We start from the raw sequence: 10,864 nt of genomic DNA, 5'->3' as shown, positions 1-10,864 counted from the left end.
GGCTAACGTGATAACCACTACACTATGGAAACAGATAACAATAGCCCTTGCCCCGTTTGGAACTGAAGAGATCTTGGAAAGTGGGCTTAACTTGAAAGTTGTCTCAAGAAAGACCACAGCCTTAAACAAGAGACTGTTTCCACCAGGTTTCGAACTGGAGACCTTTCGCGTGTGAGGCGAACGTGATAACCACTACACTATGGAAACAGATAACACTGGCCCTTGCCCCGTTTGGAACTGAAGAGATCTTGGAAAGTGGGCTCAACTTGAAAGTTGTCTCAAGACAGACCACAGCCTTAAACAACAGAGAGTTTTTCCACCCAGTTTCGAACTGGGGACCTTTCGCGTGTGAAGCACGTGATAACCACGTGATAACCACTACACTATGGAAACAGATAACACTGGCCCTTGCCCCGTTTGGAACTGAAGAGATCTTGGAAAGTGGGTCTAGTGAGGGACTTGTGCCAAGACAGACCACATCCTTAAACAAGACACTGTTTCCACCCAGTTTCGAACTGGGACCTTTCGCGTGTTAGGCGAACGTGATAACCACTACACTATGGAAACTGATAACACTGGCCCTTGCCCCGTTTGGAACTGAAGAGATCTTGGAAAGTGGGTCTAGTGAGGGACTTGTGCCAAGACAGACCACATCCTTAAACAAGAGACTGTTTCCACCCAGTTTCGAACTGGGGACCTTTCGCGTGTTAGGCGAACGTGATAACCACTACACTATGGAAACAGATAACACTGGCCCTTGACCCGTTTGGAACTGAAGAGATCTTGGAAAGTGGGCTCAACTTGAAAGTTGTCTCAAGACAGACCACAGCCTTAAACAAGAGACTGTTTCCACCCAGTTTCGAACTGGGGACCTTTCGCGTGTAAAGCGAACGTGATAACCACTACACTATGGAAACAGATAACACTGGCCCTTGCCCCGTTTGGAACTGAAGAGATCTTGGAAAGTGGGTCTAGTGAGGGACTTGTGCCAAGACAGACCACAGCCTTAAACAAGAGACTGTTTCCACCCAGTTTCGAACTGGGGACCTTTCGCGTGTTAGGCGAACGTGATAACCACTACACTATGGAAACAGATAACACTGGCCCTTGACCCGTTTGGAACTGAAGAGATCTTGGAAAGTGGGCTCAACTTGAAAGTTGTCTCAAGACAGACCACAGCCTTAAACAAGAGACTGTTTCCACCCAGTTTCGAACTGGGGACCTTTCGCGTGTGAGGCGAACGTGATAACCACTACACTATGGAAACAGATAACACTGGCCCTTGCCCCGTTTGGAACTGAAGAGATCTTGGAAAGTGGGTCTAGTGAGGGACTTGTGCCAAGACAGACCACATCCTTAAACAAGAGACTGTTTCCACCCAGTTTCGAACTGGGGACCTTTCGCGTGTTAGGCGAACGTGATAACCACTACACTATGGAAACAGATAACACTGGCCCTTGCCCCGTTTGGAACTGAAGAGATCTTGGAAAGTGGGCTCAACTTGAAAGTTGTCTCAAGACAGACCACAGCCTTAAACAAGAGTCTGTTTCCACCCAGTTTCGAACTGGGGACCTTTCGCGTGTAAAGCGAACGTGATAACCACTACACTATGGAAACAGATAACACTGGCCCTTGCCCCGTTTGGAACTGAAGAGATCTTGGAAAGTGGGTCTAGTGAGGGACTTTTGCCAAGACAGACCACATCCTTAAACAAGAGACTGTTTCCACCCAGTTTCGAACTGGGGACCTTTCGCGTGTTAGGCGAACGTGATAACCACTACACTATGGAAACAGATAACACTGGCCCTTGACCCGTTTGGAACTGAAGAGATCTTGGAAAGTGGGCTAAACTTGAAAGTTGTCTCAAGACAGACCACAGCCTTAAACAAGAGACTGTTTCCACCCAGTTTCGAACTGGGGACCTTTCGCGTGTAAAGCGAACGTGATAACCACTACACTATGGAAACAGATAACACTGGCCCTTGCCCCGTTTGGAACTGAAGAGATCTTGGAAAGTGGGTCTAGTGAGGGACTTGTGCCAAGACAGACCACAGGCCCTTGCCCCGTTTGGAACTGAAGAGATCTTGGAAAGTGGGTCTAGTGAGGGACTTGTGCCAAGACAGACCACAGCCTTAAACAAGAGACTGTTTCCACCCAGTTTCGAACTGGGGACCTTTCGCGTGTAAAGCGACCGTGATAACCACTACACTATGGAAACAGATAACACTGGCCCTTGCCCCGTTTGGAACTGAAGAGATCTTGGAAAGTGGGCTCAACTTGAAAGTTGTCTCAAGACAGACCACAGCCTTAAACAAGAGACTGTTTCCACCCAGTTTCGAACTGGGGACCTTTCGCGTGTGAGGCGAACGTGATAACCACTACACTATGGAAACAGATAACACTGGCCCTTGCCCCGTTTGGAACTGAAGAGATCTTGGAAAGTGGGTCTAGTGAGGGACTTGTGCCAAGACAGACCACAGCCTTAAACAAGAGACTGTTTCCACCCAGTTTCGAACTGGGGACCTTTCGCGTGTAAAGCGAACGTGATAACCACTACACTATGGAAACAGATAACACTGGCCCTTGCCCCGTTTGGAACTGAAGAGATCTTGGAAAGTGGGTCTAGTGAGGGACTTGTGCCAAGACAGACCACAGGCCCTTGCCCCGTTTGGAACTGAAGAGATCTTGGAAAGTGGGTCTAGTGAGGGACTTGTGCCAAGACAGACCACAGCCTTAAACAAGAGACTGTTTCCACCCAGTTTCGAACTGGGGACCTTTCGCGTGTGAGGCGAACGTGATAACCACTACACTATGGAAACAGATAACACTGGCCCTTGCCCCGTTTGGAACTGAAGAGATCTTGGAAAGTGGGTCTAGTGAGGGACTTTTGCCAAGACAGACCACATCCTTAAACAAGAGACTGTTTCCACCCAGTTTCGAACTGGGGACCTTTCGCGTGTTAGGCGAACGTGATAACCACTACACTATGGAAACAGATAACACTGGCCCTTGACCCGTTTGGAACTGAAGAGATCTTGGAAAGTGGGCTAAACTTGAAAGTTGTCTCAAGACAGACCACAGCCTTAAACAAGAGACTGTTTCCACCCAGTTTCGAACTGGGGACCTTTCGCGTGTAAAGCGAACGTGATAACCACTACACTATGGAAACAGATAACACTGGCCCTTGCCCCGTTTGGAACTGAAGAGATCTTGGAAAGTGGGTCTAGTGAGGGACTTGTGCCAAGACAGACCACAGGCCCTTGCCCCGTTTGGAACTGAAGAGATCTTGGAAAGTGGGTCTAGTGAGGGACTTGTGCCAAGACAGACCACAGCCTTAAACAAGAGACTGTTTCCACCCAGTTTCGAACTGGGGACCTTTCGCGTGTGAGGCGAACGTGATAACCACTACACTATGGAAACAGATAACACTGGCCCTTGCCCCGTTTGGAACTGAAGAGATCTTGGAAAGTGGGCTCAACTTGAAAGTTGTCTCAAGACAGACCACAGCCTTAAACAAGAGACTGTTTCCACCCAGTTTCGAACTGGGGACCTTTCGCGTGTAAAGCGAACGTGATAACCACTACACTATGGAAACAGATAACACTGGCCCTTGCCCCGTTTGGAACTGAAGAGATCTTGGAAAGTGGGCTCAACTTGAAAGTTGTCTCAAGACAGACCACAGCCTTAAACAAGAGACTGTTTCCACCCAGTTTCGAACTGGGGACCTTTCGCGTGTGAGGCGAACGTGATAACCACTACACTATGGAAACAGATAACACTGGCCCTTGCCCCGTTTGGAACTGAAGAGATCTTGGAAAGTGGGTCTAGTGAGGGACTTGTGCCAAGACAGACCACATCCTTAAACAAGAGACTGTTTCCACCCAGTTTCGAACTGGGGACCTTTCGCGTGTTAGGCGAACGTGATAACCACTACACTATGGAAACAGATAACACTGGCCCTTGCCCCGTTTGGAACTGAAGAGATCTTGGAAAGTGGGCTCAACTTGAAAGTTGTCTCAAGACAGACCACAGCCTCAAACAAGAGACTGTTTCCACCCAGTTTCGAACTGGGGACCTTTCGCGTGTAAAGCGAACGTGATAACCACTACACTATGGAAACAGATAACACTGGCCCTTGCCCCGTTTGGAACTGAAGAGATCTTGGAAAGTGGGCTCAACTTGAAAAGTTGTCTCAAGACAGACCACAGCCTTAAACAAGAGACTGTTTCCACCCAGTTTCGAACTGGGGACCTTTCGCGTGTAAAGCGAACGTGATAACCACTACACTATGGAAACAGATAACACTGGCCCTTGCCCCGTTTGGAACTGAAGAGATCTTGGAAAGTGGGCTCAACTTGAAAGTTGTCTCAAGACAGACCACAGCCTTAAACAAGAGACTGTTTCCACCCAGTTTCGAACTGGGGACCTTTCGCGTGTGAGGCGAACGTGATAACCACTACACTATGGAAACAGATAACACTGGCCCTTGCCCCGTTTGGAACTGAAGAGATCTTGGAAAGTGGGTCTAGTGAGGGACTTGTGCCAAGACAGACCACATCCTTAAACAAGAGACTGTTTCCACCCAGTTTCGAACTGGGGACCTTTCGCGTGTTAGGCGAACGTGATAACCACTACACTATGGAAACAGATAACACTGGCCCTTGCCCCGTTTGGAACTGAAGAGATCTTGGAAAGTGGGCTCAACTTGAAAGTTGTCTCAAGACAGACCACAGCCTCAAACAAGAGACTGTTTCCACCCAGTTTCGAACTGGGGACCTTTCGCGTGTAAAGCGAACGTGATAACCACTACACTATGGAAACAGATAACACTGGCCCTTGCCCCGTTTGGAACTGAAGAGATCTTGGAAAGTGGGCTCAACTTGAAAGTTGTCTCAAGACAGACCACAGCCTTAAACAAGAGACTGTTTCCACCCAGTTTCGAACTGGGGACCTTTCGCGTGTAAAGCGAACGTGATAACCACTACACTATGGAAACAGATAACACTGGCCCTTGCCCCGTTTGGAACTGAAGAGATCTTGGAAAGTGGGCTCAACTTGAAAGTTGTCTCAAGACAGACCACAGCCTTAAACAAGAGACTGTTTCCACCCAGTTTCGAACTGGGGACCTTTCGCGTGTGAGGCGAACGTGATAACCACTACACCAGTGGTTCTCAAAGTGGGGGGCGCGCCCCCCTGGGGGGGCGCGAACACTCTCCAGGGGGGGCGCGATGTCACAGACGGAGAAAGAAAAAAAAACCGCCGACCTGTCACTGGTTAGTGAAAGCTCCCTCAGTAGCGAAATGCAAGGGGCTGGACTGACCCAAACAAATCAAATACTGTTTTGCTCCTGATCCACCAATCAAAACGGAGTATTATCATTTCATAGCGAGTAGCACCTCCGCTTCCGAGTATAAAATCAAAACGCAGGCATGGAGGTAAGCGCTCACCCTGAGACGACACTTTGCAGAGTTTGTGCAATTTCTCTTGTTTCCTCTATCATTCAGATATTCATTGCTTAATAAACAGTATTTTTAAAGACTCACTCCTTCCTTAGTAATACCTTACTGCACTTGCAGTAGGTCTATTCGTAGCCTATTCTAAGGAGTAATTTGCTCCACAATCTTTTAGAAAAGCTCGTAGCCCCGAGAGCTAGCCTAGCTAGCTACCTTTTCCAACTACAGCTAGCCCTTTTCTCCTTAACACCTAGCCTACCTTTACATTTTTTGATCATCCACCGCAACAAATAAAACACCAGCACTTGAATACTATTTTGTGCTGTCCCTGTCTACATTGTGTACAGTTCGTTTGGTTAGGAATCATTGCCTAGCACAGCCTTATCCATTGTTCGTGTGCAAGTCGTTCACAACCACACATACAAGAACACGACGTTGAAATTAGAACTTTATTAACTTCATACGCTGTATCAGCAAACAAACACAACATGGACAAGTTTCTGATTCGTAAAAGTCAGAAAGAGAAGCCTGTGGACTTCTTTAAACATAAACGTGATGGCCTCCAGCAACAACGAACCACCATGTCCAAGCATAGCACTATCTCCAAGCAGTGTCTGGAGCATCTTATGTAGTTGCTCATAGAATTTCTAAGCTTGGCAAACCCCATACAATTGCCGAAACACTGATTTTGCCGGCCACGCAACACGTTTAGAATAATGATAGGTATTGTGCTGAGTTTAGCTCCTATGTCAAATTACACTGTATCACGCCGAATATCAGAAATCAGTTTGGGTCCTATTTCAAAGAGGACTACCGTTCATTCGCCTGAGTTCGGGATCCATTTCTCTGCTCAGCAGATGAGCTGTCACTAGACATGAAAGAGCAGCTGAAGAGTGACAGTAGACTTAAGCATCTCCCCTCTTTCGTCATTCTTTTTTTTGTAAAGATCACAAGAGGCCCATAATAATAACAGTATCCTAATGATAGCAATAATACCACTTATTATTATTATGATAATAATAATACAATAATAATAATTGGTCGATAATCATTAATTATAATAATACCTACTATTACTGATAATAATAATAACAATAATAAAAATAAATAGTTATAATAATTGTCTGTATGGGCCTAACAATAACAATAGCCTAACCTTGACATGTCAGGCCTATCAATAACAATACACTATCTATCTATCTATCTATATATGGTGGTGTAGTTGAGGGCGGTGGCGGCGGGCCGCGGGTGGATGGGGGGGCCCCAACTACCCCTAACCAGCTTTGGGGGGGCCCAGCTTGCAAAAGTTTGAGAACCCCTGCACTACACTATGGAAACAGATAACACTGGCCCTTGCCCCGTTTGGAACTGAAGAGATCTTGGAAAGTGGGTCTAGTGAGGGACTTGTGCCAAGACAGACCACAGCCTTAAACAAGAGACTGTTTCCACCCAGTTTCGAACTGGGGACCTTTCGCGTGTGAGGCGAACGTGATAACCACTACACTATGGAAACAGATAACACTGGCACTTGCCCCGTTTGGAACTGAAGAGATCTTGGAAAGTGGGCTCAACTTGAAAGTTGTCTCAAGACAGACCACAGCCTTAAACAAGAGACTGTTTCCACCCAGTTTCGAACTGGGGACCTTTCGCGTGTGAGGCGAACGTGATAACCACTACACTATGGAAACAGATAACACTGGCCCTTGCCCCGTTTGGAACTCAAGAGATCTTGGAAAGTGGGTCTAGTGAGGGACTTGTGCCAAGACAGACCACATCCTTAAACAAGAGACTGTTTCCACCCAGTTTCGAACTGGGGACCTTTCGCGTGTTAGGCGAACGTGATAACCACTACACTATGGAAACAGATAACACTGGCCCTTGACCCGTTTGGAACTGAAGAGATCTTGGAAAGTGGGCTCAACTTGAAAGTTGTCTCAAGACAGACCACAGCCTTAAACAAAAGACTGTTTCCACCCAGTTTCGAACTGGGGACCTTTCGCGTGTAAAGCGACCGTGATAACCACTACACTATGGAAACAGATAACACTGGCCCTTGCCCCGTTTGGAACTGAAGAGATCTTGGAAAGTGGGCTCAACTTGAAAGTTGTCTCAAGACAGACCACAGCCTTAAACAAGAGACTGTTTCCACCCAGTTTCGAACTGGGGACCTTTCGCGTGTGAGGCGAACGTGATAACCACTACACTATGGAAACAGATAACACTGGCCCTTGCCCCGTTTGGAACTGAAGAGATCTTGGAAAGTGGGTCTAGTGAGGGACTTGTGCCAAGACAGACCACATCCTTAAACAAGAGACTGTTTCCACCCAGTTTCGAACTGGGGACCTTTCGCGTGTTAGGCGAACGTGATAACCACTACACTATGGAAACAGATAACACTGGCCCTTGACCCGTTTGGAACTGAAGAGATCTTGGAAAGTGGGCTCAACTTGAAAGTTGTCTCAAGACAGACCACAGCCTTAAACAAGAGACTGTTTCCACCCAGTTTCGAACTGGGGACCTTTCGCGTGTAAAGCGAACGTGATAACCACTACACTATGGAAACAGATAACACTGGCCCTTGCCCCGTTTGGAACTGAAGAGATCTTGGAAAGTGGGCTCAACTTGAAAGTTGTCTCAAGACAGACCACAGCCTTAAAGAAGAGACTGTTTCCACCCAGTTTCGAACTGGGGACCTTTCGCGTGTGAGGCGAACGTGATAACCACTACACTATGGAAACAGATAACACTGGCCCTTGCCCCGTTTGGAACTGAAGAGATCTTGGAAAGTGGGCTCAACTTGAAAGTTGTCTCAAGACAGACCACAGCCTTAAACAAGAGACTGTTTCCACCCAGTTTCGAACTGGGGACCTTTCGCGTGTAAAGCGAACGTGATAACCACTACACTATGGAAACAGATAACACTGGCCCTTGCCCCGTTTGGAACTGAAGAGATCTTGGAAAGTGGGCTCAACTTGAAAGTTGTCTCAAGACAGACCACAGCCTTAAACAAGAGACTGTTTCCACCCAGTTTCGAACTGGGGACCTTTCGCGTGTAAAGCGAACGTGATAACCACTACACTATGGAAACAGATAACACTGGCCCTTGCCCCGTTTGGAACTGAAGAGATCTTGGAAAGTGGGCTCAACTTGAAAGTTGTCTCAAGACAGACCACAGCCTTAAACAAGAGACTGTTTCCACCCAGTTTCGAACTGGGGACCTTTCGCGTGTGAGGCGAACGTGATAACCACTACACTATGGAAACAGATAACACTGGCCCTTGCCCCGTTTGGAACTGAAGAGATCTTGGAAAGTGGGTCTAGTGAGGGACTTGTGCCAAGACAGACCACATCCTTAAACAAGAGACTGTTTCCACCCAGTTTCGAACTGGGGACCTTTCGCGTGTTAGGCGAACGTGATAACCACTACACTATGGAAACAGATAACACTGGCCCTTGCCCCGTTTGGAACTGAAGAGATCTTGGAAAGTGGGTTCAACTTGAAAGTTGTCTCAAGACAGACCACAGCCTCAAACAAGAGACTGTTTCCACCCAGTTTCGAACTGGGGACCTTTCGCGTGTAAAGCGAACGTGATAACCACTACACTATGGAAACAGATAACACTGGCCCTTGCCCCGTTTGGAACTGAAGAGATCTTGGAAAGTGGGGCTCAACTTGAAAGTTGTCTCAAGACAGACCACAGCCTTAAACAAGAGACTGTTTCCACCCAGTTTCGAACTGGGGACCTTTCGCGTGTAAAGCGAACGTGATAACCACTACACTATGGAAACAGATAACACTGGCCCTTGCCCCGTTTGGAACTGAAGAGTTCTTGGAAAGTGGGCTCAACTTGAAAGTTGTCTCAAGACAGACCACAGCCTTAAACAAGAGACTGTTTCCACCCAGTTTCGAACTGGGGACCTTTTGCGTGTGAGGCGAACGTGATAACCACTACACTATGGAAACAGATAACACTGGCCCTTGCCCCGTTTGGAACTGAAGAGATCTTGGAAAGTGGGTCTAGTGAGGGACTTGTGCCAAGACAGACCACATCCTTAAACAAGAGACTGTTTCCACCCAGTTTCGAACTGGGGACCTTTCGCGTGTTAGGCGAACGTGATAACCACTACACTATGGAAACAGATAACACTGGCCCTTGCCCCGTTTGGAACTGAAGAGATCTTGGAAAGTGGGTCTAGTGAGGGACTTGTGCCAAGACAGACCACATCCTTAAACAAGAGACTGTTTCCACCCAGTTTCGAACTGGGGACCTTTCGCGTGTGAGGCGAACGTGATAACCACTACACTATGGAAACAGATAACACTGGCCCTTGCCCCGTTTGGAAACTGAAGAGATCTTGGAAAGTGGGCTGAACTTGAAAGTTGTCTCAAGACAGACCACAGCCTTAAACAAGAGACTGTTTCCACCCAGTTTCGAACTGGGGACCTTTCGCGTGTGAGGCGAACGTGATAACCACTACACTATGGAAACAGATAACACTGGCCCTTGCCCCGTTTGGAACTGAAGAGATCTTGGAAAGTGGGCTGAACTTGAAAGTTGTCTCAAGACAGACCACAGCCTTAAACAAGAGACTGTTTCCACCCAGTTTCGAACTGGGGACCTTTCGCGTGTAAAGCGAACGTGATAACCACTACACTATGGAAACAGATAACAATGGCCCTTGCCCCGTTTGGAACTGAAGAGATCTTGGAAAGTGGGCTCAACTTGAAAGTTGTCTCAAGACAGACCACAGCCTTAAACAAGAGACTGTTTCCACCCAGTTTCGAACTGGGGACCTTTCGCGTGTAAAGCGAACGTGATAACCACTACACTATGGAAACAGATAACACTGGCCCTTGCCCCGTTTGGAACTGAAGAGATCTTGGAAAGTGGCTGAACTTGAAAGTTGTCTCAAGACAGACCACAGCCTTAAACAAGAGACTGTTTCCACCCAGTTTCGAACTGGGGACCTTTCGCGTGTGAGGCGAACGTGATAACCACTACACTATGGAAACAGATAACACTGGCCCTTGCCCCGTTTGGAACTGAAGAGATCTTGGAAAGTGGGTCTAGTGAGGGACTTGTGCCAAAGACAGACCACATCCTTAAACAAGAGACTGTTTCCACCCAGTTTCGAACTGGGACCTTTCGCGTGTTAGGCGAACGTGATAACCACTACACTATGGAAACAGATAACACTGGCCCTTGACCCGTTTGGAAACTGAAGAGATCTTGGAAAGTGGGCTCAACTTGAAAGTTGTCTCAAGACAGACCACAGCCTTAAACAAGAGACTGTTTCCACCCAGTTTCGAACTGGGGACCTTTCGCGTGTAAAGCGAACGTGATAACCACTACACTATGGAAACAGATAACACTGGCCTTGCCCCGTTTGGAACTGAAGAGATCTTGGAA

At 47.4% G+C, this 10,864-nt stretch overlaps 1 long non-coding RNA gene and 50 other non-coding genes across 52 annotated transcripts; all 51 read right to left on the bottom strand.

The window, feature by feature from the left end:
• Nucleotides 1-134: 134 nt before the first annotated feature.
• trnav-cac lies at nucleotides 135-207 on the bottom strand. Its single transcript has one exon. It is a non-coding gene; the product is annotated as a tRNA-Val (tRNA).
• Nucleotides 208-495: 288 nt separating this feature from the next.
• On the bottom strand, nucleotides 496-567 carry trnav-aac. Its single transcript has one exon. It is a non-coding gene; the product is annotated as a tRNA-Val (tRNA).
• A 102-nt stretch (nucleotides 568-669) lies between these two features.
• trnav-aac lies at nucleotides 670-742 on the bottom strand. The gene has a single exon. It is a non-coding gene; the product is annotated as a tRNA-Val (tRNA).
• A 102-nt stretch (nucleotides 743-844) lies between these two features.
• Nucleotides 845-917, bottom strand: trnav-uac. Its single transcript has one exon. It is a non-coding gene; the product is annotated as a tRNA-Val (tRNA).
• Nucleotides 918-1,019: 102 nt separating this feature from the next.
• On the bottom strand, nucleotides 1,020-1,092 carry trnav-aac. The gene has a single exon. It is a non-coding gene; the product is annotated as a tRNA-Val (tRNA).
• A 102-nt stretch (nucleotides 1,093-1,194) lies between these two features.
• On the bottom strand, nucleotides 1,195-1,267 carry trnav-cac. Its single transcript has one exon. It is a non-coding gene; the product is annotated as a tRNA-Val (tRNA).
• A 102-nt stretch (nucleotides 1,268-1,369) lies between these two features.
• On the bottom strand, nucleotides 1,370-1,442 carry trnav-aac. The gene has a single exon. It is a non-coding gene; the product is annotated as a tRNA-Val (tRNA).
• A 102-nt stretch (nucleotides 1,443-1,544) lies between these two features.
• On the bottom strand, nucleotides 1,545-1,617 carry trnav-uac. Its single transcript has one exon. It is a non-coding gene; the product is annotated as a tRNA-Val (tRNA).
• Nucleotides 1,618-1,719: 102 nt separating this feature from the next.
• Nucleotides 1,720-1,792, bottom strand: trnav-aac. The gene has a single exon. It is a non-coding gene; the product is annotated as a tRNA-Val (tRNA).
• A 102-nt stretch (nucleotides 1,793-1,894) lies between these two features.
• Nucleotides 1,895-1,967, bottom strand: trnav-uac. The gene has a single exon. It is a non-coding gene; the product is annotated as a tRNA-Val (tRNA).
• Nucleotides 1,968-2,145: 178 nt separating this feature from the next.
• On the bottom strand, nucleotides 2,146-2,218 carry trnav-uac. The gene has a single exon. It is a non-coding gene; the product is annotated as a tRNA-Val (tRNA).
• A 102-nt stretch (nucleotides 2,219-2,320) lies between these two features.
• Nucleotides 2,321-2,393, bottom strand: trnav-cac. The gene has a single exon. It is a non-coding gene; the product is annotated as a tRNA-Val (tRNA).
• Nucleotides 2,394-2,495: 102 nt separating this feature from the next.
• On the bottom strand, nucleotides 2,496-2,568 carry trnav-uac. The gene has a single exon. It is a non-coding gene; the product is annotated as a tRNA-Val (tRNA).
• Nucleotides 2,569-2,746: 178 nt separating this feature from the next.
• Nucleotides 2,747-2,819, bottom strand: trnav-cac. Its single transcript has one exon. It is a non-coding gene; the product is annotated as a tRNA-Val (tRNA).
• Nucleotides 2,820-2,921: 102 nt separating this feature from the next.
• On the bottom strand, nucleotides 2,922-2,994 carry trnav-aac. Its single transcript has one exon. It is a non-coding gene; the product is annotated as a tRNA-Val (tRNA).
• A 102-nt stretch (nucleotides 2,995-3,096) lies between these two features.
• On the bottom strand, nucleotides 3,097-3,169 carry trnav-uac. Its single transcript has one exon. It is a non-coding gene; the product is annotated as a tRNA-Val (tRNA).
• Nucleotides 3,170-3,347: 178 nt separating this feature from the next.
• On the bottom strand, nucleotides 3,348-3,420 carry trnav-cac. Its single transcript has one exon. It is a non-coding gene; the product is annotated as a tRNA-Val (tRNA).
• A 102-nt stretch (nucleotides 3,421-3,522) lies between these two features.
• Nucleotides 3,523-3,595, bottom strand: trnav-uac. The gene has a single exon. It is a non-coding gene; the product is annotated as a tRNA-Val (tRNA).
• Nucleotides 3,596-3,697: 102 nt separating this feature from the next.
• On the bottom strand, nucleotides 3,698-3,770 carry trnav-cac. The gene has a single exon. It is a non-coding gene; the product is annotated as a tRNA-Val (tRNA).
• A 102-nt stretch (nucleotides 3,771-3,872) lies between these two features.
• Nucleotides 3,873-3,945, bottom strand: trnav-aac. The gene has a single exon. It is a non-coding gene; the product is annotated as a tRNA-Val (tRNA).
• A 102-nt stretch (nucleotides 3,946-4,047) lies between these two features.
• trnav-uac lies at nucleotides 4,048-4,120 on the bottom strand. Its single transcript has one exon. It is a non-coding gene; the product is annotated as a tRNA-Val (tRNA).
• Nucleotides 4,121-4,223: 103 nt separating this feature from the next.
• On the bottom strand, nucleotides 4,224-4,296 carry trnav-uac. Its single transcript has one exon. It is a non-coding gene; the product is annotated as a tRNA-Val (tRNA).
• A 102-nt stretch (nucleotides 4,297-4,398) lies between these two features.
• trnav-cac lies at nucleotides 4,399-4,471 on the bottom strand. Its single transcript has one exon. It is a non-coding gene; the product is annotated as a tRNA-Val (tRNA).
• LOC122132613 lies at nucleotides 4,401-10,831 on the bottom strand. 2 transcript variants are annotated; one of them, XR_006152233.1, is made up of 2 exons: nucleotides 10,774-10,831; nucleotides 4,401-5,126 (listed from the first exon to the last, which is right to left on the bottom strand). It is a non-coding gene; the product is annotated as an uncharacterized LOC122132613 (long non-coding RNA). The 2 variants fall into 2 exon arrangements; XR_006152232.1 differs by lacking the exon at nucleotides 10,774-10,831 and adding an exon at nucleotides 10,598-10,756.
• On the bottom strand, nucleotides 4,574-4,646 carry trnav-aac. Its single transcript has one exon. It is a non-coding gene; the product is annotated as a tRNA-Val (tRNA).
• Nucleotides 4,749-4,821, bottom strand: trnav-uac. The gene has a single exon. It is a non-coding gene; the product is annotated as a tRNA-Val (tRNA).
• Nucleotides 4,924-4,996, bottom strand: trnav-uac. Its single transcript has one exon. It is a non-coding gene; the product is annotated as a tRNA-Val (tRNA).
• Nucleotides 5,099-5,171, bottom strand: trnav-cac. Its single transcript has one exon. It is a non-coding gene; the product is annotated as a tRNA-Val (tRNA).
• On the bottom strand, nucleotides 6,894-6,966 carry trnav-cac. Its single transcript has one exon. It is a non-coding gene; the product is annotated as a tRNA-Val (tRNA).
• trnav-cac lies at nucleotides 7,069-7,141 on the bottom strand. The gene has a single exon. It is a non-coding gene; the product is annotated as a tRNA-Val (tRNA).
• Nucleotides 7,244-7,316, bottom strand: trnav-aac. Its single transcript has one exon. It is a non-coding gene; the product is annotated as a tRNA-Val (tRNA).
• On the bottom strand, nucleotides 7,419-7,491 carry trnav-uac. The gene has a single exon. It is a non-coding gene; the product is annotated as a tRNA-Val (tRNA).
• On the bottom strand, nucleotides 7,594-7,666 carry trnav-cac. Its single transcript has one exon. It is a non-coding gene; the product is annotated as a tRNA-Val (tRNA).
• On the bottom strand, nucleotides 7,769-7,841 carry trnav-aac. The gene has a single exon. It is a non-coding gene; the product is annotated as a tRNA-Val (tRNA).
• trnav-uac lies at nucleotides 7,944-8,016 on the bottom strand. The gene has a single exon. It is a non-coding gene; the product is annotated as a tRNA-Val (tRNA).
• Nucleotides 8,119-8,191, bottom strand: trnav-cac. Its single transcript has one exon. It is a non-coding gene; the product is annotated as a tRNA-Val (tRNA).
• trnav-uac lies at nucleotides 8,294-8,366 on the bottom strand. Its single transcript has one exon. It is a non-coding gene; the product is annotated as a tRNA-Val (tRNA).
• On the bottom strand, nucleotides 8,469-8,541 carry trnav-uac. Its single transcript has one exon. It is a non-coding gene; the product is annotated as a tRNA-Val (tRNA).
• Nucleotides 8,644-8,716, bottom strand: trnav-cac. The gene has a single exon. It is a non-coding gene; the product is annotated as a tRNA-Val (tRNA).
• Nucleotides 8,819-8,891, bottom strand: trnav-aac. The gene has a single exon. It is a non-coding gene; the product is annotated as a tRNA-Val (tRNA).
• On the bottom strand, nucleotides 8,994-9,066 carry trnav-uac. The gene has a single exon. It is a non-coding gene; the product is annotated as a tRNA-Val (tRNA).
• On the bottom strand, nucleotides 9,170-9,242 carry trnav-uac. Its single transcript has one exon. It is a non-coding gene; the product is annotated as a tRNA-Val (tRNA).
• Nucleotides 9,345-9,417, bottom strand: trnav-cac. The gene has a single exon. It is a non-coding gene; the product is annotated as a tRNA-Val (tRNA).
• Nucleotides 9,520-9,592, bottom strand: trnav-aac. Its single transcript has one exon. It is a non-coding gene; the product is annotated as a tRNA-Val (tRNA).
• Nucleotides 9,695-9,767, bottom strand: trnav-cac. Its single transcript has one exon. It is a non-coding gene; the product is annotated as a tRNA-Val (tRNA).
• On the bottom strand, nucleotides 9,871-9,943 carry trnav-cac. The gene has a single exon. It is a non-coding gene; the product is annotated as a tRNA-Val (tRNA).
• On the bottom strand, nucleotides 10,046-10,118 carry trnav-uac. Its single transcript has one exon. It is a non-coding gene; the product is annotated as a tRNA-Val (tRNA).
• On the bottom strand, nucleotides 10,221-10,293 carry trnav-uac. Its single transcript has one exon. It is a non-coding gene; the product is annotated as a tRNA-Val (tRNA).
• trnav-cac lies at nucleotides 10,395-10,467 on the bottom strand. The gene has a single exon. It is a non-coding gene; the product is annotated as a tRNA-Val (tRNA).
• trnav-aac lies at nucleotides 10,571-10,642 on the bottom strand. Its single transcript has one exon. It is a non-coding gene; the product is annotated as a tRNA-Val (tRNA).
• On the bottom strand, nucleotides 10,746-10,818 carry trnav-uac. The gene has a single exon. It is a non-coding gene; the product is annotated as a tRNA-Val (tRNA).
• Nucleotides 10,832-10,864: the final 33 nt, after the last annotated feature.

The sequence above is a fragment of the Clupea harengus genome, unplaced genomic scaffold (assembly GCF_900700415.2).
Source record: "Clupea harengus unplaced genomic scaffold, Ch_v2.0.2, whole genome shotgun sequence".
NCBI lineage: Eukaryota > Metazoa > Chordata > Actinopteri > Clupeiformes > Clupeidae > Clupea > Clupea harengus.
This window is presented reverse-complemented; position numbering and strand designations above follow the sequence as displayed.